Source organism: Chionomys nivalis, chromosome 3, assembly GCF_950005125.1.
Source record: "Chionomys nivalis chromosome 3, mChiNiv1.1, whole genome shotgun sequence".
In the NCBI taxonomy this organism is placed as follows: domain Eukaryota; kingdom Metazoa; phylum Chordata; class Mammalia; order Rodentia; family Cricetidae; genus Chionomys; species Chionomys nivalis.
In genome coordinates, this window is record NC_080088.1 from 95389281 (window position 1) to 95416096 (window position 26816).

At 39.0% G+C, this 26816-nt stretch overlaps 1 pseudogene; it reads right to left on the reverse strand.

Annotated features, from left to right (window-relative positions):
- Window positions 1–3841: 3841 nt before the first annotated feature.
- LOC130871382 (vomeronasal type-2 receptor 116-like) overlaps window positions 3842–26816 on the reverse strand; it is a 31631-nt pseudogene continuing 8656 nt past the window's right edge.

The window sequence follows — 26816 nt, forward strand, 5'->3', positions numbered from 1 at the left end:
ATTTTTACCAGAACTTCCAAGAAGAGCTGATACCTATACTCTTTAATGTGTTTCACATAATAGAATCAGGAGAGTCATTGCCAAACTCTTTATGAAGCTACAGTCACCCTGATTCCAAAACCACACAAAGACTCAATCAAGAAAGAGAATTACAGACCAATCTCAATCATGAACATCGATGCAAAAATTCTCAATAAAATTCTGGCAAACAGAATCCAAGAACACATTAAAAAATATCCATTATGACCAAGTAGGCTTCATCCCAGAGATGCAGGGCTGGTTCAACATACAAAAAAATCTATCAATGTAATCCATCATATAAATAAACTGAAAGAAAAAAACCCCATATGATCATTTCATTAGATGGGGAAAAAGCATTTGACAAAATTCAACATCCTTTATGATAAAGGTTTTGGAGAGGTTAGGGATACAAGAATGATACCTAAATACAATAAAAGCAATATATAGCAAGCCAACAGCTAATATCAAATTAAATGGAAAGAAACTCAAAGCCATTCCACTAAAATCAGGAACAAGACAAGGCTGTCCACTCTTACCATATCTCTTCAACATAGTTCTTGAAGTTTTAGAAATAGTAATAAGACAACATAAGGAGATTAAGGGGATTCGAATTGGAAAGGAAGAAGTCAAACTTTTGTTATTTGCAGATGATATGAGAGTGTACATTAGTGACCCCAAAAACTCTACCAAAGAACTCCTACAGCTGATAAATAACTTCAGCGATGTGGCAGGTTACAAGATCAACTCAAAAGAAATCAGTAGCCCTTCTATACACAAAGGATAGAGAAGCAGAGAGGGAATTCAGAGAAAATTCACCCTTCATGAAAGCCACAAATAGCATAAAGTATCTTGGGGTAACTCTAACCAAGGAAGTAAAAGATCTACTTGACAAGAACTTTAAGTCTTTGAAGAAAGAAATTGAAGAAGACACCAGAAAATGGAAGGATCTCCCATGCTCTTGGATGGGTAGAATCAACATAGTAAAAATGGCAATTCTACCAAAGGCAATCTATAAATTCAATGTAATCCCCATTAAAATCCCAACAAAATTCTTCACAGACCTTGTGAAAACAATAATAAACTTTATATGGAAAAACAAAAAACCCAGAATAGCCAAAACAATTTTATACAATAAAGGAACTTCCAGTGGCATTACCATCCCTGACTTCAAACTCTTATTACAGAGCTACAGTACTGAAAACAGCTTGGTATTGGCATAAAAACAGAGTAGTCGACCAATGGAATCGAACAGAAGACCCGGATATTAACCCTCAATTCTATGAACACCTGATTTTTGACAAAGGAGTTAAAAGTATACAATGGAAGAAAGAAAGTATCATCTTCAACAAATGGTGCTGGCAGAAATGGATGTCAACCTGTAGAAGAATGAAAATAGATCCATTTCTATCACCATGTGCAAAACTCAAGTCCAAATGGATATAAGACCTCAATATTAATCTGAACACGTTGAACCTGATAGAAGGGAAAGTATGAAGTAGTCTACAAGACATGGGCACAGGAGACCACTTCCTATGTAAAACTCCAGTAGCACAGACAATAAGGGCAACATTGAATAAATGGGACCTCCTAAAACTGAGCTTTTGTAAAGCAAAGCACACTGTCATTAAGACAAAAGGCAACCTACTGGCTGGGAGAAGATCTTCACCAACCTCGCAACAGACAAAGGTCTGATTTCCAAAATATATAAAGAACTCAAGAAACTAGACTTTAAAATGCTAATTAACCCAATTTAAAAATGGGGTACTGAATTGAACAGAGAATTCTCAAGAGAAGAAGTTCAAATGGCCAAAAGACACCTAAGGTCCTGCTCAACCTCCTTAGCCATCAGGGAAATGCAAATCAAAACAACTTTGAGATACCTTTTTAAACCTGTCAGAATGGCTAAAATCAAAAACACCAATGATAGCCTTTGCTGGAGATGATGTAGAGTGAGGGGAACACTCATCCATCGCTGGTGGGACTGCAAACTTGTGCAACCACTTTGGAAATCAGTGTGGCGATTTCTCAGGAAATTTGGGATCAACCTACCCCAGGATCCAGCAATAGCACTCTTGGGAATAAACCCAAGAGATGCCCTATCATACTACAAAAGCATTTGTTCAATTATGTTCATAGCAGCTTTATTTGTAATAGCCAGAACCTGGAAACAACTTAGATACCCCTCAGTGGAAGAATGGATAAAGAAAGTATGGAATATGTCTGCATTAGAGTATTACTCAGTGGTAAAAAACAATCACATCTTGAAGTTTGCATGCAAATGGGATGGAAATAGAAAACACTATCCTGAGTGAGATAACCCAGACCCAAAAAGATGAATATGGTGTCACTCATAAGTGATTCTAGCCATAAATAAAGGACATTGAGCATATAATTTGTGATCCTAGAGAAGCTAAATAAAAAGGTGAACCCAAAGAAAAACATATATTTATTCTTCTGGATATTGGAAGGAGACAAGATTGCCAGGCATAAATTGAAAACTTGGGGGTGGGGGTGGGGTGAGGGTAAGAGGAGATGGGGTGAGAAAAGTGAGAAAGGGAGGATGGGGAGAGTTTGGGGGAATGGGATGGTTGGGATGGAGGAAGGGTAGATATTGGAGCAGGGAAGTATATATCTTAATTATGGGAGCCATTTTAGGGTTGGCAAGAGACTTGACTCTAGAGGTGTTCCCAGGTGTCCAAGGAGCTGTCCCCAGCTAGGTCCTTGGACAGCTGAGGAGAGGGAGCCTGAAATGGCCCTATTCTATAGCCAAACTGATGAATATCTTGCATATCACCATAGACCTTTCATCTGGCGATGGATGAAGCTAGAGACAGAGACCCACATTGGAGCACTGCACTGAGCTCCCAAGGTACAAATGAGGATCAGAAGGAGGGAGAACATGAGCAAGCAATTCAGGACTGTGAGGGATGTGCCCACCCACTGAGAAGGTGGGGCTGATCTATTGGGAGCTCACCAAGGCCAGCTGAACTGGGATTGATGGAGCATGTGATCAAACTAGACTCTCTGAACACGGTGGACAAGGAGGGCTGAGTGAGAAGCCAAGAACAATGGCACTGGGTTTTGATCCTACTGCATGTACTGGATTTGTGGGAGCCTAGTCTGTTTGAATTCTCACCTTCCTAGACCTGGATGGAGGGGGGAGGACCTTGGACTTCCCATAGGGCAGGAAACCCTGACTGCTCTTTGGACAGGAGAGGGAGGGGAGGGGACGGGGAAGGGGGAGGGAAATGGGAGGAGGGGAGGAAGTGGAAATTTTTAATTAAAAATAAATAAATAAATGGAAAAAATATCGAGAGAATAATGGATGAAGCATGATCCTAATTAGTCTTAATAATAAAAACCCAGAGCCTATTATCAGGGTAAAAGTTGAAAGATCAGAGAAGCAAAGGAGCAGCCACAGTCAACTCTTACCTCTCCCACTCCTCAGATCAAAAGGGTTGAGATCCTGTCTTTGCCCTGCCTTATCACTTCCTCATTCACACCAGTTATATTACTTCCAGTCTCCTGCCTGTACAGACCTCCAGACCTCTATGGTTAACTAGTGGCTAGATTCACCTTCTAATCTCCAGGTAAGCTTTATTTGTTAGAACACAAGCAAATTATCATAACAAATGAATTTTCGTGGATGTCAGCTTCTAATTTAAACAAATATGTAAATCATATTAGGAGATGAGAGAATAAAGATGGATTTCATTAATAAACAAAAGAAATTATATATATATGTATGTATAATCTTAAATTTCTATATTATCTCTGACAATTGGGTTGGTGCTAAACAGGCTGGGTGACTTCTATGTACTTAAGAAAACATGGACGAAGATGTAAGATTGACTTTTCCTCTAGAATGTGTTTTGTTCCTGACATGAGGAAGCACATTCCTATCTGCTCCGAACAAAATAATATAGCACTTGGGAAGAAAGATGCAGCCTAGGAGACCTGCACTGGAAGCTAGGATGGAGAAGACTTCCATGGCCACCATGAGTTTCCCCTTGGAGTTGTGGTAGACAGGGAGGAAGGTGACACACACATTGAAGAACACCAACATGCTGAAAGTCATGAACTTGGCTTCAAAGAATGTGTCAGGCAGGTTCCTGGACAGGTAAGCCATAGTGTAGCTCCCAAGTGCCATGGAGCAGAGGTATCCCAGGACAGAATGGAAGGCAGTAGTGGATCCCATGTTGCATATAATAATTAAGTGGCTGTGTTCAGAATAAGCATCTGACTCAATAAAAGGACAGATACTCAGCCAAATTCCACAGAGTACAAGTTGAATGAGGGTGCAGATGGGAATGATTAAGTTAGGGGTCCTTGATATCATCATCCACCTCACCATTCTCCCTGGAACTGTGATCTTGAAGGCCAGAACCACAGTAAGAGTTTTGGCCAAGACTGTAGAGAGAGCCACCGTGAAGAGCACCACAAATGTGTTCTGCTGTAGGATACAGTTGTCTGTGTTGGGATGGCTGATGAAAAGCAAAGGACAGAGAAAACAGAAGATCAGAGTGATGAGCAGGATGTAAGTGAAAACCTGGTTATTGGCCTTGACAATGGGAGTGTGGGTGCTTCACAAAGACAATAAGAACACCAGCTGTTAGTGCAGACAAGGCCAGGGCCAAGTAGGTGAGTGCCATGCCCAAAGGGTCTTCATAGGCGACAAAGCTCACTATTTTCTGGAGGCAGTGGTTCTGTTCTGTGTTTATATAATGACTTTCTGGACACTTCACACAATGATCCATATCTACACAGGAATTAAAGTTATTGTGAGTTTCTCCTCAGATTCCCCTTTTATCCCAAACAGCTGCCCATAGCCAGCTCTCTGGCATCTGGCCACATTTCCTTTGTTGTTTAAGACTCAAGTAAATCATTTTTCTCTAAGAAACATTCTCAAATGCTCTTTAAATAACCAGTTCAGGCTGACAGTGCCCATTTTCTTTATTTGACATAAAATCATAAGTATATTCTTTTCATTATTATATTTAAATATATTTTCAAATAAGTGATAATTTATATTTATTTATATAGTCATAAATTAGTTAAACCAAACTTGATAATAGGATCACTTCCATCTGAATTACTTTGTGTGAGTTTGTCATTTGAGTTCAGTATAAGTGGTATGTGCTTTTTTTTTTTTTTGGATGCTAAGTTATTTAATTTAATTTTATTTTATTTTTTTATTAATTAATTTATTTAATTATTAAATATTTCTGCCTCTTCCCCGCCACCACCTCCCATTCCCTCCCCCTCCCCCAATCAAGTCTTCCTTCCTCCTTTTGAAATATTCTGTTATCTCTCACAATTTTGCCTAATTCCATAATGTTTATTGAATTCTCCAGTGTGTTCTTTCTCTGACAGTGCTTCAGGGAATGAGAATTTTTAGATTAATTAAAGCTGGAAAAACTCCTTTTGTGAAATTGTTTTATCATTTCCAGCGAGAAAAGATCTGTTTAACAGATATTAAAACTCTTGCTTTAATCTTAGTTGGTCATGAAATAATTTTGTGATAGCTGAACAATTACAATTTGTGAGTTTTATTATGAATTCCAAAGATATAAATATTAATTATTTACTACTTATTTTCATTCTATTAAAAATATTCAATAATTTTTCAAAGTGGATTTTTCAGTTTGATTTTGTTCAAAAATCTTATGAAAAATCTATTGAATTTATCATTTTGTTTGTGCCTACTACATCATACCTTCTGTTATCCACATTTTATTTGTTATTTCTACCAGATAGCCTTTGTGCTACCCCTTCAATCTCAAGAAACCCTGTCTCTTCTATATCCTGTGTGTTTTCTTCTGTTGGTTTCTAAATGAGCATGAATTCCTCATAAGCACAACTCCATATCTTGTTTAGTAAAGGTATAGGGTATAGAAGAAACTACAAATGTTTTATAGTTCTTTATATGTGATTGTTTTAAATACGGATATACCTCATTTTGTCAGATTTAAAGTTTAGGATTCACTATTTTAAATATTTAGAATTTATGTTTCAGTTTCTTCTTTCTTTCTAAAGCTATTTTGAACTATTTTCTTAAAATACCAAGAATCAGGGTTTTTGGCACTCCAATGCAGGGCCCTTTGGCCTCATTTACTGCAGGGATTCGGGCGTTGGGCTTTTAGGCTGCCCTCCCCTGCGCCTTGCGCCCTCCTCTTCCCGGTGTACTTCTCGCACACAGCACTGCGCCCAGCCCAAGTCCTGCCAGCCTGCTGCAACCCCAGCCCTGGTCCCGCCCAGCTCCCAGCCACCAGGTCAGACATGCTGAATCTTTCCTGGTAAGCCACCACCTCGTGGTGCTGCACAGATTATTAGATATGGGTTAAAGCAAGATATGAGAGTTAGCCAAGAAGAGGCTAGATATAATAGGCCAGGCAGTGTTTAAAAGAATACAGTTTGTGTATTGTTATTTCAGGTAAAGTTAGCTGGTGGCCAGAACCAGGGGGTAGGAAGTGGCCCGCAGCTCTTTTTACAAATGGCACTCAGACATGGATAACTAAATCCACAGAAATCCTAAGAAAGCTTGGGAAAGAATAGAGTAAAGCATGTTTTTTTGGTAGCAGCAATTTCTTGGGTCTGCTCTGCTTGCTAGAGGCACACAAGCGCTCTCATGTAAGAGAGGCTTCCTGACTCAGCTTTAGCTGCAAAACCCTGCAGTTCTTTTAAGAGGTTCTGCCACGAAACACTTAAACGGTGTTGATGAAAAGCTGAATGCATGCTTTTCCGTTTTCAGCCATAGCAGGAAAAAACCTGCACCATTTTAAAATGCCAGCTTTCTGGGCCATCCTGCCAGGACAAACTCTGACTCTTTCAGGCAGGCAGTCTAACTGACTGTGGTCTGTGAGAAGAATGCTGCAGCTTGCTTGCTGGCAGGGACCTTGAAACGCCACATTGTTGTGGCAATAAAAATGGCTCTAGCAGTACCTCTGCCATGAGGCTGGAAAGATAAGGAATGGGCTGGATCTATCCGTCAAAGCCACAGCTTTAATCCTACTCATATTGCTTGGTAAATTAAAGACTTATGTGGTCACAAAAAGAGAGATATACAGTAAAAGAAAGATTTAAAGTTGAAGAAAAACTCTAAATGGTTTACAGTGTGTTAAAAAATATATGCAGGCATGAAAAAAAGTTAAAAGTTCTTAAAGTAAAAAAAAGAGAGAGTAGTTGGGTGTGGTGGTACACACCTTTAATCCCAACACTTGGGGGGCAGAGGTAGATTGGCCTCCATGACTTCAAGGTGTGGCAGGACATACCTTTAATCCCAATGCCTGGGAGGCAGAGACAGATGGATCTCTGAGAGTTCAAGGACAGCCTGGTCTACAGAGTTATTCCAGGACAAAGATATACAGAGAACCTGTCTCAAAAAATAAAAGTAAAAATAAACGAAATAGAGGTTAAAATAAAGCTGCACAAAGATGGAAAATACACAGAGAATCTTGATACTGTATGCTATTATGCTCTCTTTGAATTGTTTGAATGGTGAGGAAGGAGCAACAGCTGCTAAAAAAATATTTGTTTATAAATGCTGCTGAACCAATCCAAGATAGATATTTTGAAAATACCTTGACTTCAAAATTTGGATCTAAGGTTATGATGCTTTGGAAAAGTTCTTCTTTTGTTTTCACAGAGGATGGGACCCTGTGGATTGCTTCTATTCCAATATGGTATGATAGAACACACCCTCCTGAAAGGTTGCTGTGAGCACCTCAAAAATTACTTCACTCACTGCCAACTGAGATGAAACTAGCACACAGGTTATACCATGAAAGACCTGAATAACAGCGTCCCCGTAGAGCAGGAAGCAGTTTGGAGAGAAAAACCTGTGCCCATATTCCCAAATATTGTTTATAAATGTTCTTTTACATTTAAAGGGGGATATGATATAGATATGAATAATTTATATTGGTACAAATTTTGCTTTATTGGTATAAAGTTAAGGTCAATTTTGTTATATGTATATGTATTTTTAATATTGACTAAGGTATTGTGATTGTGTAGTTCATTTTTAAAATGTAATGCATAATTAGGAAATATAGGTTGTTAATGTTGTTAATGGATAATCATCAATAATAGTCAAGCTTGTAGTCATTTTAGTTAGATTTTCTAGATATATAGAGATATATTTCAGTTAGATAGACATTCTTCATATCTTTCAAAGACTGCAGAATATGGCATTTAATATTTTAATAACTTAGGGCTTTTCATAACAATGAAACACATCTACTCCTGGCAGCACCAATCTACTTCAAGAGGAAGATGGGCATTGAAGAGGCTCCTTATGGAGTTTGATAGTCATTTGGGCAAGAAACTGCTCTTGCCTGGACTGATGCATAAACTGGACACAAAGAACCCTCAGAGAGAGGACTGCTGAACTTGCTTAAAGGTGAGATGATCTTTCGGGGTTCCTGATTCATGAACGAGTCTGTGAGACATTCTGCATGACACAGAAGAAAGTGACTGAACTGTCTTTGAAATTTCCTGCTTCATGGAAGAGTCTGCTAGATATTGTGGGTCTGAAGGCTTAAGTTGGATGCCCCAATGGTACAAAAGAACTTTGGGTGGCTGCCCAGGCAGCAAGATGTCTCTGTCACTTCTAGAATTTAGAAGTTGCTTATTTACTGTTTGCTTAGGTAATATTATCTCCTTCTGGAGTATTTGATGGAGTTGAAGAATGGATAGTTATAGTTTTACTTAGTTATGATAAAAGATAAAATAGATATAAATATTGTAACTGTAATTCTTGTTTGATAACTGTTTTGTTATATGTAATTTTACTATGTTAAAGTGAAAGCCTTTCTTTTTTGTTTAAACAGAAAAAGGGGAAATGATGGAGGAGGGTCATCTGTCTATCTGTTGTTTTCGTTGGTTAATTAATAAAGAAACTCCTTGGCCTGATAAGTCAGAACTTAGGTGGGTGGAGTAGACAGAACAGAATGCTGGGAAGAAGGGAAGTGAGGCAGATGCAATGAAGCTCCGGCTCAAGATGGACATAGGTTAGAATCTTCCCGGTAAGCCGCCATCTCATGGTGCTATACACATTAATAAAAATGGGTTAAGCAAGATGTGATAATTAGCCAATAAGAGGCTGAAACTAATGGGTCAGGCAGTGTTTAAATGAATACAGTTTCTGTGTAATTATTCTGGGGCTAAGCTAGCTGTGTGGCAGTTGGGTGGGACAAAAGACAGGCCTGCCTGCAGCTCCTTCTACAGGGTTTGATATGAATGTTTCTCACATGAATACATGTAATTTGTGTATGAACTCCTCATGGGTTCAATGTAAAGAAGCACTTATTTGCATATTAGGTCTTTGATGATCTGTATAGTCAATCTCAATATGCACATTTTGAAATTAGGCAAATTAAAGTCACCAGAATGTTTGAAAGTTTCTATATTTATGAAGTAGTGTTAAAACGTCTGAGTATTCAGGAAAAACATTATGTTACTCAAAATATTCCAATTGATATATGAATAATCACATTAGATTTAAATGCTAAGGTTGAGAAGTCCTCTTTGATTTTTTCTTTATATTCAACATTGGTTTGTATGTGCTCCTCAGATTCACTTTTCTTAGTTGTCTCTTGCCTATTATCTGTTCTTTGGATATATTTAACTCAAGATTCCTCTATTATATCTACCTTTTCCTGGAAAAGAGGATCCTTTGAAATCAGTCTGACTCATTTTAAAACAAGGGTGTGCATCTATTCTTGTCTTATTCACAATACTATTAATAATGGAAGGGGTGATGAATCATTTCAACCCCTTATCACAAAATATTATTCCACAATCTACCTTTTCTATGTTTAGTAATGCTTTCATTAATATCTTAAAGAAAGTAGAGTCATATGTAGAAAATGAGCTAATGAGTACTTATCACAATCTTTAGTTTATATTAGTCAGATTAACACTTAAGTGATATAAATCTAGATTCAAATTTATGATGCATACTAACTAATAATGATTTTAAAAAGATTTTTGTGTTCAGTGCAAGATTCTCATAATATTTTCTTGACATACCTCCATAATGGATATTTCCTGGTCCACAATGTGTTCTAGAACTTTATTGTTACTGAGGGATATTCCTCTTCTTGGAGATACATAATTTTAATTTTTCTGCTACTTTCATGGAGATGGAGAAAAGGAGGGAAAAAAGTATTCTTGTTGAAGGAATGCTGAATGTTATTTGTTCTAGGCATCAAAAGGATGAAAGTAGATAAATCATCCTGTGGTTCAGGGTGCTTATCACTCTTAAGGGAACCTGGGTTAATTTTCAGGCATTCACATGGTGATCAATACTAACTATGACTCCAGCTTCAGGTGATCTGATGTCCTCTCCTAACTTTGATTTTGACCAAGTAAGAGGAGGACACACAAACATGCACATTGACAGAACAGTCACAAATAATATTAAATTATAAAAACACTGAAATAAACATCTCTAAATATGTACATAGGTAAAACATATTCAATCTTTCTGATCACTGCTTATGAACCTGGAATCAAGACTGAGAGAAACACAGCTTGCTACAATACAGAGAGGACCAAGAAGTGAATGACCAGTCATCTGGCAGGACACCTCACTCTCTACACCTTCCATAGTGGGACAAAACCCTGGGCCCCTTCTCCACCTGAATCAGCATATATAGACAGCCAGCACGACCAACAGAGAGGACCAAGAAAGGAACTCTAAAGCATAAACTGTGACTGCACAGAATGGACCAAAAGAGGGAAATAGGAGAGAAAACCAAGAGAGCAGATTGATAAAGACATTAGGGGCTCCCTGAGACACAGACATTCACAGTACAGAGTAGACCAAGTATAATTCCCAAAGACTCAGACAGTCACTGCAAGGATTGGATCAAGACACAAAGAAACTGCTAGCATCAGTTGAAGAAAAAGATGCATAGGCACCAATATAAGAATTCATCCAACAACCTAAAAAGCAACATGTGACCCAGTGGTCACACAAAAGAAGACTTGATCATCCTAACCCAGAAGAAGCAGAAGAAAATGACTTTAAATATAACTTTATGAAAATGATGGAGACATTTAAATATGAAATGAAAAGCTCCCTTAAAGAAATGAAGGAAAAGGCAAACAAAAAATTAGAAACCCAAGAAAAGACAATCAAACAGAAAAAGCAAACAGTTCAAGACTTGAAGACTGAAATAGAGGCGATAAGGAAAACATAAACCAAGGGAACTCTGGATATGGAAAATCTGGGTAAACAAAAGGAACTACAAAAAAAAGGATAACCAACAGAATACAAGAGATGAAGGACAAAAGGCATTCTACTGAATGAAAGGTCTTCACCAACCCTGCATCACACAAAGGTCTGATATCCAAAATATATAAAGAACTCAATTATTCATATCTATATCATATCCTCCTTTAAATGAAAAAGCACATTTATAAACAATATTTGGGAATATGGGCACAGTTTTTTCTCTCCAAATTGCTTTGTGCTCTATGGAGGCGTTCTTAATCAGGTCTTTTATGGTATATCCTGTAAGCTAGGTTAATCTCAGTCTGGAGTTGAGCGAGTTAATTTTCTGAGGATGTTTATGGCAATCTTTCAGGAGGGCGTGGTCTATCATACCATATTGGTCTAGTAGCAATCCACAGGCTCTCATCCTCTGTGAAAACAAAAGAAGAACCTTTTTTCCAAAGCATCATATCCTTAGACCCAAATTCTGAAGTGAAGATACCTTTATAATATCCATGATGGTTTAGCTTGGCAGCCCATATAGTGAGATGTCTCTCTGTACCTAGCTCCTTCACAGTCAAAAAATTTAAAGAAAACACAATAATGCAAAGAATCTAGACTCTCTGTGAATTTTCCATTTTTACATGGCTTATTTTTCTTTCTTTATTTTTTATTTATTTATTTATTTATTTATTTATTTTGTTTACAGTGTTCTGTCTGCGTGTGCGCCTGCAGGTCAGAAGAGGGCACCAGATTTCATTACAGATGGCTGTGAGCCACCATGTGGTTGCTGGGAATTGAACTCAGGATCTCTGGAAGAACAATCAGTGCTCTTAACCTCTGTACTGTCTCTTTTAAGACTTTTTTTTTAAACAATTGTTTTGAGACAGGGTTTCTAGCGTGTCTTTGTCCTGGAACTCACTCTTTAGACCAGGCTGTCCTTGAACTCATAGAGGTTTGCCTGCCTCTGCCTCCCAAGTGCTGGGATTAAAGATGTGTGCTACTACACCTTGAACTCACAGAGATGTGTCTGCCTTCGCGTGCCAGGCACTGGGATTAAAGGCATGTGCCATCATGCCTTGAATTTACAGAGGTCTGCCTGCCTCTGTCTTTTCTTTTCTCTACCCAAGCCTGCATATATTTTTAACAATGTGAACAATTTAGAGGTCGTTTATGTCTGGATCTGTCCTATTGCATTGTCTTTAGTTGTTTACTGTCTTGACAAGCTTTTAAAATGCTAGGCAGCTAGGTTGCAGCTGCTCCACCTCTCTCCAATTTCAAAATGGTGGATGTACCATTTTTTGCTAGCTGTGGGGCCTCCAGGCAGAAGCTACGCTCAGCAGTTCAACCTGAAGAATGAGCGTGCCACACATAAATCCTTTTTATCTGAGTTACAGCCAAATCTGCCACGCAGAGCACTACGCAGCTGGGAAACATCTCTCTGTATGATGGCAGAAATTCTCCATGCTCTCCTGCCTGTGCATGCCTAGTAGACCTGATCCCGCTGCCTGCCCAGGCAGGGAGTGACAAACCACAGGCATGGTCTCAGTTACTTTGATCAAGACCGTAAGTGGGCACACAAACATCAGGGCCCACAAATGCTCCATAGCCAGAGATGGCACTGGTAACAGGGCCCAGGAAGCCTTGTTTTAAAATGACACAGCTTTTTTTTCTGCTGCTATCACTGAGTCAGGAAATCTCTCTGTGGCATGCACTAGCAAATAGCAAAAAGCTGTGTTAAACTCTATATTTGTGCCTAGAATTCCTTTTAAAGCCCTCTCAGGTGTTACGTGGAGTTAGTCGACCATGTTGAGGTGCCAACTCTCCCATTTTAGTTTAACCCATTTCTAATAATCTGTATATCACCACGAGGTTGTGGCTTACCAGGAAAGATTCTAACCAGCGTCTGTCTCAGGCAGGAGAATCATGGCATCTGCCACACTGCCCTTCTTCCCAGCATTCTGTTCTATCTACTATGCCCACCTAAGGGCTGCCCTATCAAAAGGCCAAGGCAGTTTCTTTATTCAGCCAATGAAAGCAACACATCGACAGAAGAATCTTCTACATCACTCTTACAGCTGAAAAATACTTTCAGTGATGTGGCAGGATACAAAATCAACTAAATAAAATCAGTAACCCTCCTATATACAAATGATAAAGAAGCTGAGAAGGAAATCAGAGAAATCACTTTTTACAATAGCCCCAAATAACATAATATATCTTGGGGTAATGCTAACCAAAGAAGTGAAAGAACTTTTGACAAGAACTTTAAGTCCTTGAAGAAAGAAACTGAAGAAGATACCAGAAAATGGAAGGATCTCCCATGCTCTTGGATAAGTAGGCTAAACATAGTAAAAATAGTAATCCTACCAAAAGCAATTACTAGATTCAATGCACTACCAATCAAAATCTCAATGTAATTCTTCACAGACCTTGAAGGAACAATAATCAACTTCATATGGAAAAAAAATAAAAAAACCCAGGAGAGCCAAAAAAAATCATGTACACTAAAGGAACTTCTGTAAGTATCACCACCCCTGATATCAAGGTCTATTACAAGGCTACATTAATGAAAACAGCTTGGTATTAGCATAAAAACAGACAGTTTGACCAATGGAATAAAATTGAAGCACTGGATTTTAATCCACATAGCTATGAACACCTGATTTTTGATAAAGAAGCTAAAATTATATAATGGAATATAGACAGCATCTTCAACAATTGGTGCTGGAATAACTGGATGTCAACATGTAGAAGAAGGAAAATAGATCCATATCTATTACCACGCACAAAACTCAAGTCCAAATGGATTAAAAACTTCAATATAATTCTGACCACTTTGAACCTGATAGAAGAGAAAGTGGGAAGTAATCTTCAATGCATGGGCACAGGAGACCACTTCCTAAATATAACCCTGGTAACGCAGACAATGAGAACAACAATAAATAAATGGGACTTCCTGAAACTGAGAAGCTTCTGTAAAGCAAAGGACACAGTCAATAAGACAAAAAGGCAACCTACTGAACAGGAAAAGATCTTCAGCAACCCCACATCAGACGAAGGACTGATCTCCAATATATATAAAGAACTCAAGAAATTAGACATCAAAATGAACATAGGCATTTGTCTTTCACAGAGAATTCTCAACAGAATCTCAAATGGCTGAAAGACACTTAAGGAAATGCTCAACATACTTAGCCATCAGGGAAATGGAAAGCCAAACAACTCTGAGATACCATCTTACTCTTGTCAAAATGGTTAAGATAAAAAACACCAATAATAAGTTATGCTGAGAGGATTTGGAGTAAGGGCAGCACTCCACCATTTCTGGTCGGAATGCAAACTTGTACAACCACTTTGGAAATAAGTATGGCAGTTTTTCAGAAAATTGGGAGTCAACCTACCTAAGGATCCAGCAATACCACTCTTGGTCATATACCCCAAAGATGTTCAATCATATAACAAAGCCACATGTTCAACTATGTTCATAATAGCATTATTTATAATAGTCAGAATTTAGAGACAATCTAGATGCCCCTCAACCAAAGAATGGATAAAGAAAATGTGGCACATTTACCCGTTAGAGTACTACTCGGCTGTAAAAAAATGACATCTTAAATTTTTCATGCAAATTGATGGAACTAGAAAAAACCATCCTGAATATGGTAACCCATACCAGAAAAGATGAATATGGTATGTGCTCACTCATAAGTGGATACTAGGTATAAACAAAGGATATTGAGCCTATAGTTCATGATTCTAGACTGTCTAAGTAATAAGGTAAACCCTAAGAAAAACATATAGATCCACCTGGAAAGCTGAAATAGTTAAGTTCCTCTGACAAAATTGGGAACATGTGGGTAGGGGATAAGGGAAGGTAGAAGGAGAATAGGAGGGGAGAAGGAGAGGGATAGGGAGTAGGACTTGGGGGAATGGGATAGTCGGAATGGAGAAAGGACAGAGATGAGAGCAAGGAAAGTGATATCTTGATTGAGGGAGCCATTATAGGGTTAGCAAGAAACCTGGCTCTAAAGAAATTCCCAGGAATTCCCAAGGATGACCCCAGTTAAGACCCTAAGCAATAGAGGAGAGAGTACCTAACCTGCCCTTGTCCTGTAGTCAGACTGATGAATATCTTTTTTTTTTCAACATTTTTTTTATTCTTTTTTAATTAAAATTTCCACCTGCTCCCCGTTTCCCATTTCCCTCCCCTCCTCCCAAATATTGCCCGCTCCCCCCACTTCCCTCCCCCTATCCCCACTCCTCTTCTCCTCCCCCCACTCCATTCCCCCTCCCTCTCGATACTGAAGAGCAGTCCAAATTCCCTGCCCTGCAGGAAGACCAAGGTCCTTCTATCTACGTCCAGAAAGGTGAGCGTCCAAACAGGCTAAGCTCCCACAAAGCCAGTTCACGTATTAGGATCGAAACCTAGTGCCATTGTCCTTGGCTTCTCATCAGTCTTCATTGGCCGCCATGCTCAGAGAGTCCGGAATCAACCCATGCTTATTCAGTCCCAGACCAGCTGGCCTTGGTGGGCTCACAATAAATCAGTTCCACTGTCACAGTGGGTGGGTGCATCCCTCGTGGTCCTGATTTTTTGCTCATGTTCTCCCTCCTTCTGCTCCTCATTTGGACCTTAAGAGCTCAGACCGTTGCTCCAAATTGAGACTCTGTCTCTACCTCGATCCATCGCCAGATGAAGGTTCTAAGGTGATATGTAAGATATTCATCAGTATAGGATAGGGTCATTTCAGGTTCCCTCTCCTTAGTTGCCCAAGGTACCAGCTGGGGACATATTCCTGGACACCTGCGAACCCCTCAAGAGTCAAGTCTCTTGCCAACCCTAAGATGGCTCCCTTAGATAGGATATATACTTCGCTGCTCCCGTATCCATCCTTCCTATATCCCAACCATCCCAATCCCCCGAGCTCCTCCCATCCTCCCCTTCTCATATTTCTCATCCCATTTCCCCTTTGCCCCATGCCATCTCACCCGCAAGTTCCCAGTTTTTGCCCTGCAATCTTGTCTACTTCTCCCTCTCCATGCGGATGACTATATGATTTTCTTTGGGTTCACTTTCTTATTTAACTTCTATAGGATCACACATTATATGCTTAATGTCTTTTATTTATGGCTAGAAACCGATTATGAGTGAGTACATCCCATGTTCCTCTTTTTGGGTCTGGGATACCTCACTCAGGATAGTGTTTTCTATTTCCATCCATTTGCACGCAAAATTCGAGAAGTCATTGTTTTTTACTGCTGAGTAGTACTCTAATATGTATATATTCCACACTTTCTTCATCCATTCCTCCATTGAAGGGCATCTAGGTTGTTTCCAGGTTTTGGCTATTACAAACAATGCTGCTATGAACATAGTTGAACAGATACTTTTGTCATTTGATGTGGCATCTCTTGGGTATATTCCCAATAGTGGTATTACTGGATCTTGGGGTAGGTTGATCCCAAATTTCCTGAGAAATCGCCAAACTGATTTCCAAAGTGATTGCACAAGTTTGCATTCCCACCAGCAATGAATGAGTGTGCCTCTTTCTCCACAACCTCTCCAGCAAAGGCTATCATTGGTGTTTTTGATTTTAGCCATTCTGACAGGTGTAAGATGGTATCTCAAAGTTGTTTTAATTTGCATTTCCCTTATCGCTAAGGAGGTTGAGCATGACCTTAGGTGTCTTTTGGCCATTTGAATTTCTTCTGTTGAGAATTCTCTGTTCAGATCAGTGCCCCATTTTTTTATTGGGTTCATTAGCATTTTAAAGTTTAGTTTCTTGAGTTCTTTATATATTTTGGTGATCAGACCTTTGTCTGTAGCAGGGTTGGTGAAGATCTTCTCCCAGTCAGTGGGTTGCCTTTTTGTCTTAGTGACAGTGTCCTTTGCTTTACAGAAGCTACTCAGTTTCAGGAGGTCCCATTTATTCAATGTTGTCCTTAATGTCTGTGCTGCTGGGGATAAACGTAGGAAGTGATCTCCTGTACCCATATGTTGTAGAGTACTTCCAACTTTTTCTTCTATCAGGTTCAGTGTGTTCAGACTAATATTGAGGTCTTTAATCCATTTGGACTTGAGTTTTGTGCATGGTGATAGATATGGATCTATTTTCATTCTTCTACACGTTGACAACCAGTTCTGCCAGCACCATTTGTTGAAGATGCTCTCTTTTTTCCATTGAATACTTTTAGCTCCTTTATCAAAAATTAGGTGTTCATAAGTTTGTGGGTTAAACTGATGAATATCTTAAATGTCACCATAGAACCTTCATCCAGCAACTGAAGGAAACAGAGGCAGAGACCCACATTGGAGCACTGGACTGAGCTACCAAAGTCTAGTTGAAGAGTGGGAGGAATAAGAATATGAGCAAAGAGGTCAAGACCGTGATAGGTACACCCACTGAAACAGTCTATCTGAGCTAATAAGAGCTCACCAACCCCAGCCAGACTGGGAAGGAACAAGCATAGGACCAAACTAGTTTCTCTGATTGTCGTTGACAGTTGCATGGCTGGGGCAGACTGAGGGGCCACTGGCAGTGGCACCAGGATTTATCCCTATTGCTTGTACTGATATTTTTGTAACTTATTCTCTTTAGCTGGATATCTTGCTCAGCCTAGATATAGTTTAAGAGCCTTGGACATTCCCCAAAGCAATGTGCCTTACCCTCTCTGAGAAGTGGATGGGGATGGGTTGAGGGAGTAAGTGGAGGGAATGGGAACTTGGATTGGTATGTATAATGAAAAAAGATAGTTTTTTTTCTTTTGTAAAAACAAAATAAAAAGACTGAAATTATGCCAGTAAGTTTCATAAGCATCTAGCTCTTAAATTTGTGCTAGCTATGAACTAAACATGCTTTGAAATACAAAAAAGTCAGTAATTTATACTGTGTGTGTGTGTGTGTGTGTGTATGTGTGTGTGTGTGAAATGCCATGGAGAAATAAAGCAGGCTCCTCCATGAATGGTAAAGTGGTTGTCTGAAAGAAACAATGGCTGTAGAGTATCAACAACATAAATCGAGTGTGAGTCTCAATAGCTAGAGCACCAATTACATAATAACAAGCTAAAACATTTTTCTTATAACTTAAAAAATATCAGTCATATCTCTACTGTTCTTTCACAGAACTTTTCCATCTGCTTAGACATTGTAGAACACTGTGGAGAGGTGGTAAGTTCCACAGTGAGACTGACACTTAACCTGTGTCGTTGGAAATCTCATTGTCTGGACAAGGAGTACAATCACAGCAACAGGCAGACCTCCACTCCTGGGGGGATTTTCTCCAGGACCACAGCTCTCACTGCACATAGAACAAGGAAGCTGAGATTAAATACATGGTGAAAACACTCAGAAGTGCACATTTTTAGAACAACAAAAATGTTTTCCAATACTGAACAAGGCAATGGCGTATTTTATTTTTATAATTTGTTGACTGCAAATTCTTTCTTTGATTCAGTATAGTATACCCTACAAAGTTCATTGTGTTTAAACAATGATCCATAACAACAGAAATCTGAACAATTGTTGAAAATATAAGAGGTAGGGAAAACTGACTATGCAAGGTCATTCAGTACACGTTTAAATGGGCAACTGTAATGGCATACTGATCCTATTGTGTACATTCTGACAGCTGGGGTAAGCAGATTTGTTTCCTAATGGCAATGCTTAATTTACATTTGTCAACTTGACAGGATTCAGAATTACCATAGAAACCACTCTTCTTGACTGTCTGTGAGAGATGATCTACATTAGGGTACTTGAAGTGAGAAGATATATAATTAGGGAGCACCATTTCATTGACTGAAGTTAAGGACTGAAAGAAAGAAAACGGGATGTGAAGAGCAGTGTTCATCTCCATTTACTTCCTAACTGCAGATACAACATGACCCACTTTTCAGGCTCTTGTCAACATGACTGCCTCAATTATTATAGACTGTTCAGGTCAAGTAGGATCCAGGAAAATCTTTGTTCTTACGTTATGCCTTCCTGTTTTTTTTTTTTTTGATTGTCTAACAAATTGCTTCCTTCATCAGGAGCAAGACATGTAATTTATCCATGACCATGTGCCCTCCATGCTACTGGGCATTGCCATGTGCCCGAAAGCAAAAGGTACATGTACTGATATTTCATAATCTGGCAGTCAAATTAATGGTCTTGTCATGTAGTTTCAGCACTGGGATAAAATCTTAAAATTAGACACTATATTTATAACTAGAAACATGTGCCCATAGAAAAAATTATGGAAAAACAAACTATTTCATTACTCAGAATAAAGCAACAGAAACTTCTTCATATGACAGTAATTTTATGCATACTGCTGGGCACTGTATACAGAACCAATAGTCATTGCATCCACAAACAAATGTTTAGTGACATAGAGATCAAAGCAGTGATATGAGGTCCAACCCACCTCTGTAAATCCTATAGCCCATTGTATCATATTGTCAGACAAAAACAGTTCTTGACCCTGTGGAGAAAATGTGCCAACTTTCATCTTGTGTCTGAGACAATCTGGAAAATTTCAGAGGATAAGAACATCATATTCTACATCTAATTTCCTTTGTGAATCCCAAACCACAAGGTTTCCAGCACCATTTTTGAAATGGATTTTCTTGAGGTAAGGGTTAAGCTAAAAGAAATGCAGAATATGATCATGAATTTATTCTTAGAAAAGTTCAACAGAACCCAATGAAGCAATGGGTCTCATTATCCTAGATTTCTGACACTAATTGCAAGCTATATCAAGCTATTAAATTTTAAGTGGATGAAGACTGAAAGTGAACATATTGTAACATTTCTAGATGGTCAGTAACTTTTAAAAGAAAGAATTGATGCATACACACACACGCATTTAAATCTTGTTCTTCACACCCATTCATTAGGAACATGTGTCTGCAATGACTACTAGATGATTAATTACAGTCTCACAGATGCATTTTCCAAACATCTGCCAGAGCGTATAGCTACATATTGAGTGCATTTATAAAACCTCACAAGTCATGGTGCTATTGATAAAATATACAAAGAGAGAAATTACCTCCCAAGGGTAGGAATTAACCTCTTCATTTCCAGAGGGATGAATTTTTACTTGTTTGAGAGTCTTCTCATGGACACTGTGAGCCAAAGCATATACAGAATTATATACACTGTAACTCTCTTCAGTCATGTCCATTTCCCAAATATTTCTAGGCAACATTTTCAAGGAAACATTGGGTAGACAGTTACCCAAAATTTTACAATCAGGTCCAGAAAAAGAGCAATTGAAGTGTATGTTCCACAAAACAGCAAGACAAAGGTCTTCTGGATATTTGGAAGGGTTATATGTCTGGATGAACTTCCTAAATTCAGAAATCTCAGCATGTTGATGTGCAAAAATGAGACTCCAATGTAATGAATGTAGAAAGTACATGTACATGAAAGTAGAAAGATATTTAGATACGTCCCATTGTGACTTCATGACCCAAACTTTCCAGGTTATTAAATGTTGTACTATAGTTTGGATTATACCATGTAAAGATTCAGTATCACCATAAATGATAACCACACTTGCCGATGATTTTAGGATCTGTAGGTGAGTTTTTATGGAAAAGTAGTAAAAGGGAACCATGTTGTCTGGAATCATTTCTACAAAAGCTATGCACACTCTATTCTTGTCCAGCTCTCCTCTCAAATCTGAGAGAATTTGGGCCCCATTGTGGTCATCTGTGAGAAACAGTCCCACCCAGGTCCAGCTGAAATGAACCATCAAAGTGACAATGCCATGTGATAGAGAAGTGTCTTTTGGTAGTGTCTGGTAGAGAGAAGAGAACTGACCTCTGTCACTCAGGATAGTATAAAATGGCCCAAAAGTAAGCTGAAGGAAATTTCAAATAGGAAACAAGAGGGAAAATATTTACATAGAACACAATCTTGAACCTTTGAAGGCACCTTGGATTGGTAGCAACTAACTTCTGCTTATGATATTTTAAACTCCCATCTTGTTTCTGGAGACATTTATAGAGAATTCCGTACAAGGAACAGCATTTTCTAAAAAACCACTCTATGCTCCAATCGCTTCCTCTTCTTTAACGCAAGCAAAGTATGTGAGGCCATATAATCAAACGCCTAACTTATTCTTCAATAGATGAATGACACAGCCTCATGTCTTTACAGTTGAAAATACCTGAAATGTCTGCAGTTTAATTTAGGTTTCCTATTCCCTCAAGCCCTCACCTGTGGATATTTGTAGAGATTCAGCAGTGTCCCAATATGTGCAGATGTTGCCCATGATGTTCCTGTAAGTAAAGCAGCAGCCTTTATGTGCCTTCTACATGTGTAATTGGGAATATTAATCCCCACTCCTGTGAGGCAAGTAAAAGCTTCCTGCACAATATTCCATTGATTGCCTTGAACTTTTTAAAGATCAAATCCTAGAGATGTGTTGGGTAAAATGTGAATGTTTCCGTTGATCCCCTCAATGGCAAATATGAAGGCCAAAGAAAACTGGTAGCTCCTCAGCTTGAACTTACAGAGCAAGATTGTCTCTGTTTATGAAAGGAACTCATATCATATCTAAAAGTTTGATGGAATGGTTTTTATACCTTTAATATTGCATATTTTCAATCAACATTTTTGTCATCATATTAATTGTTATAATTTGAATTCTATGATATATAGTAAGTGATGGTTCAGTTATCTAAAAGCCTTGGGTGGATATAAACTATGTGGACAGGAATGCTGGTGTGAACTGTTATCAACCATGGAATGTCTGGTAAGGAGACACACAAATAAACCCCCCTAATTCTCTGATGCTTTGGTGAAATAACCAGTAGATGGAAACTTCCATCCTTAAAAGCTACCTTGTTCTATAATAGAAAAATCCCAACATCACACACACATCCACTCTGTGTGTACATAGATGGAGAGACTGTATCCATTTAGTTGCAGTTAAGGGGCAATTGTTCTTTTTTTTTATTTATTCTTTTTTAATTAAAATTTCCAACTGCTCCCTGTTTCCCATTTCCCTCCCCCTCCTCCCAAATATTGCCCCCTCCCCCCGCTCCCCTCCCCCTATCCCCACTCCAATTCTCCTCCTCCTAGTCCACTCCCCCTTCCTCTCGATACTGAAGAGCAGTCCAAATTCCCTTCTCTACAGGAAGACCAAGGTCCTCCCACTTCTATCTAGGTCCAGGAAGGTGAGCATCCAAACAGGCTATGCTCCCACAAAGCCAGTTCATGTATTAGGATCGAAACCTAGTGCCATTGTCCTTGGCTTCTCATCAGCCTTCATTGTCCGCCTTGTTCAGAGAGTCCAGTTTCAACCCATGCTTATTCAGTCCCAGTCCAGCTGGCCTTGGAGAGCTCCCAATAGATCAGTTCCACTGTCACAGTGGGTGGGTGCACGCCTCGTGGTCCTGATTTCCTTGCTCATGTTCTCCCTCCTTCTGCTCCTCATTTGGACCTTAAGAGCTCAGATGGTTGATCCAAATTGGGTCTCTGTCTCTCTCTCGATCCATCGCCAGATGAAAGTTCCTGTGCCATTCTCCTTGGCCTCTCGTCAGCTCTCATTGTCCACCACATTCAGAGAGTCTGGTTTTATCCCATGTTTTTTTCAGTAGCAGTCCAGCTGGCCTTGGTGAGCTCCCAATAGATCGGCCCCCCTGTCTCAGTGGTTGGGTGCACCCCTCATGGTCCTGACTTCCTTGTTCATGTTCTCTCTCCTTCTGCTCCTCATTATAACCTTGGGAGCTCAGTCCGGTGCTCCAGTGTGGGTCTCTGTCTCTATCTTCATCCATCGCTAGATGAAGGTTCTATGGCGATATGCAAGATATTCATCAGTATGATTATAGGATAGGTTCATTTCAGGTTCCCTATCCTCAGGTGCCCCAATGAACTAACTGGGGACATTGCCCTGGGCATCTGGTAGCCATTCCAGGTTCAAGTCTCTTGCCAACCCTTAGGTGGCTCTCTTAACTAAGGTATGAGTTTCCCTGCTCCCCAATCCAACCTTCTTTTAACCACAATCACCCGATTCCCCCAGTTCCCCTCATCCTCTCCTTCACACTTTTCTCTCCCCATCACCCCTCATCCCCATCCCACCCCACCCCCCAAGATTCCAATTTTTTGCCCGTCAATCTTGTCTATTTCCCATAGCTGGGAGGATATCTATATGTTTTTCCTTGGGTTTACCCTCTTGTTTAGCTTCTTTAGGATCACAAATTATAGACTCAGAGGCCCCTATCCATGGCTAGAAACCAATTATGAGTGAGTACATCCCATGATCTTCTTTTTGGGTCTGGGTTACCTCACTCAGGATCGTATTTTCTATTTCCATCCATTTGCATGCAAAATTCGAGAAGTCATTGTTTTTTTACCGCAGAGTAGTACTCTAATGTATATATATTCCACACGTTCTTCATCCATTCTTCTATTGAAGGGCATCTAGGTTGCTTCCAGGTTCTGGCTATTACAAACAATGCTGCTATGAACATAGTTGGGTCATATGATAGGGCATCTCTTGGGTATATTCCCAAGAGTGCTATTGCTGGGTCCAGGGGTAGGTTGATCCCAATTTTTCTGAGAAACCGCCACACTGATTTCCAAAGTGGTTGCACAAGTTTGCAGTCCCACCAGCAATGGATGAGGGTACCCCTTTCTCCACAACCTTTCCAGCAAAGGCTATCCTTGGTGTTTTTGATTTTAGCCATTCTGACAGGTGTAAGATGATATCTCAAAGTTGTTTTGATTTGCATTTCTCTGATCACTAAGGAGGTTGAGCATGACCTTAAGTATCTTTTGGCCATTTGAACTTCTTCTGTTGAGAATTCTCTGTTCAGTTCAGTGCCCCATTTTTTAATTGGGTTAATTATCCTTTTAAAGTCTAGTTTCTTGAGTTCTTTATATATTTTGGAGATCAGACCTTTGTCTGTTGCGGGGTTGGTGAAGATCTTCTCCCAGTCAGTAGGCTGCCTTTTTGTCTTAATGACAGTGTCCTTTGCTTTACAGAAGCTTCTCAGTTTCAGGAGGTCCCATTTATTCAATGTTGCCCTTAATGCCTATGCTGCTGGGGTTATACATAGGAAGCGATCTCCTGTGCCCATATGTTGTAGGGTACTTCCCATTTTCTCTTCTATCAGGTTCAGTGTGTTCAGATTGATATTGAGGTCTTTGATCCATTTGGACTTGAGTTTTGTGCATGGTGATAGATATGGGTCTATTTTCATTCTTCTACAGGTTGACATCCAATTGTGCCAGCACCATTTCTTGAAGATGCTTTCTTTCTTCCATTGTATACTTTTAGCTCCTTTATCGAAAATCAGATGTTCATAGGTTTGTGGGTTAAAATACGGGTCTTCTATACGATTCCATTGGTCGACTTCTCTGTTTTTATGCCAGTACCACGCTGTTTTCATTACTGTAGCTCTGTAATAGAGTTTGAAGTCAGGGATGGTAATGCCTCCAGAAGTTCCTTTATTGTATAAGATTGTTTTGGCTATCCTGGGTTTTTTGTTTCTCCATATAAAGTTGATTATTGTCCTTTCAAGATCTGTGAAGAATTTTGATGGGATTTTAATGGGGATTGCATTGAATCTATAAATTGCCCTTGGTAGAATTGCCATTTTTACTATGTTGATTCTCCCAATCCAAGAGCAAGGGAGATCCTTCCATTTTCTGGTATCCTCTTCAATTTCTTTCTTCAATGCCTTAAAGTTTTTGTCAAATAGATCTTTCACTTCCTTGGTTAGAGTTACCCCAAGATATTTTATGCTTATTGTGGCTATCGTGAAAGGTAATGATTCTCTTATTTCCCCCTCTGCTTCCATATCCTTTGTGTATAAGAGGGCGACTGATTTTTGAGTTGATCTTGTATCCTGCCACATTACTAAAGGCGTTTATCAGCTGTAGGAGTTCTTTGGAGGAGTTTTTGGGATCGCGTTGTACACTATCATATCATCTGCAAATAATGCAAGTATAACTTCTTCCTTTCCAATTTGAATCCCCTTTATCCCCTTATGCTGTCTTATTGCTATTGCTAAAACTTCGAGAACTATATTGAAGAGGTATGGAGAGAGTGGACAGCCTTGGCGTGTTCCTGATTTTAGTGGGATGGCCTTAAGTTTCTCTCCATTTAATTTGATATTAGCTGTCGGCTTGCTGTATATAGCTTTAATTATATTTAGGTATGACCCTTGTATCCCTAATCTCTCCAAGACTTTTATCATAAAGGGATGTTGAATTTTGTCAAATGCTTTTTCAGCATCTAATGAAACGATCATATGGTTTTTTTCTTTCAGTTTATTTATATGATGGATTACATTGATAGATTTGCGTATGTTAAACCAGCCCTGCATCTCTGGTATGAAGCCTACTTGATCATAATGGATAATTTTTCTAATGTGTTCTTGGATTCGGTTTGCCAGAATTTTGTTGAGGATTTTTGCGTTGATGTTCATGAGTGAGATTGGCCTGTAATTCTCTTTCTTGGTTGGGTCTTTGTGTGATTTTGGTATCAAAGTTACTGTAGCTTCATAAAAGGAATTTGGCAATGACTCTTCTGTTTCTATATTGTGAAATACATTAAGGAGAATAGGTATTAGGTCTTCTTAGAAGTTCTGGTAGAATTCCGCATTGAAACCATCTGGTCCTGGACTTTTTTTGGAAGGGAGGTTTTTGATAACAGCTTCTAATTCTTCACGACTAACAAGTCTATTTAGGTTGTTCACCTGGTCCTGGTTTAACTTTGGTATATGGTATTTATCTAAAAAAGTGTCCATTTCTTTTACATTTTCCCGTTTTGTGGCATACAGGCTTTTGTAGTAAGATCTAATGATTCTCTGAATTTCCTTTGTGTCTGTGGTTATGTCCCCCTTTTCATTTCTGATCTTATTAATTTGCAAATTCTCTCTCTGCCATTTGATTAGTTTGGATAGGGGTTTATCAATCTTGTTGATTTTCTCCAGGAACCAGCTTTTTGATTCATTGATTCTTTCAATTGTTTTCTGTGTTTCTATTTTGTTGATTTCAGCTCTCAGTTTGATTATTTCCAGTCTTCTACCCCTTCTAGGTGAGTCTGCTTCTTTTTTTTCTAGAGCTTTCAGGTGGGCTGTTAAGTCTCCAATGTGTGCTTTCTCTGTTTTCTTTAAGTGGGCAGTTAGTGCTATGAACTTTCCTCTCAGGACTGCTTTCATAGTGTCCCATAGGTTTGAGTATGTTGTTTCTTTATTTTCATTGTCTTCAAGGAAGACTTTAATTTCTTTCTTTATTTCTTCCTTAATCCAGATATGGTTCAGTAGTTGACTATTCAGTTTCCATGAGTTTGTAGGCTTTCTGGGGGTAGCATTGTTTTGAATTCTAGCTTTAATCCATGATGATCTGATAAGATACAGGTGGTTATTAATATTTTTTGTAACTGTGGATGTTTGCTTTGTTACCGAGTATGTGGTCGATTTTTGAGAAGGTTCCATGAGCTGCAGAGAAGAAGGTATATTCTTTCCTATTTGGGTGGAATATTCTATAGATGTCTGTTAAGTCCATTTGATTCATTACCTCCATTAATTCTCTTATTTCTCTGTTAGGTTTCTGTCTAATTGACC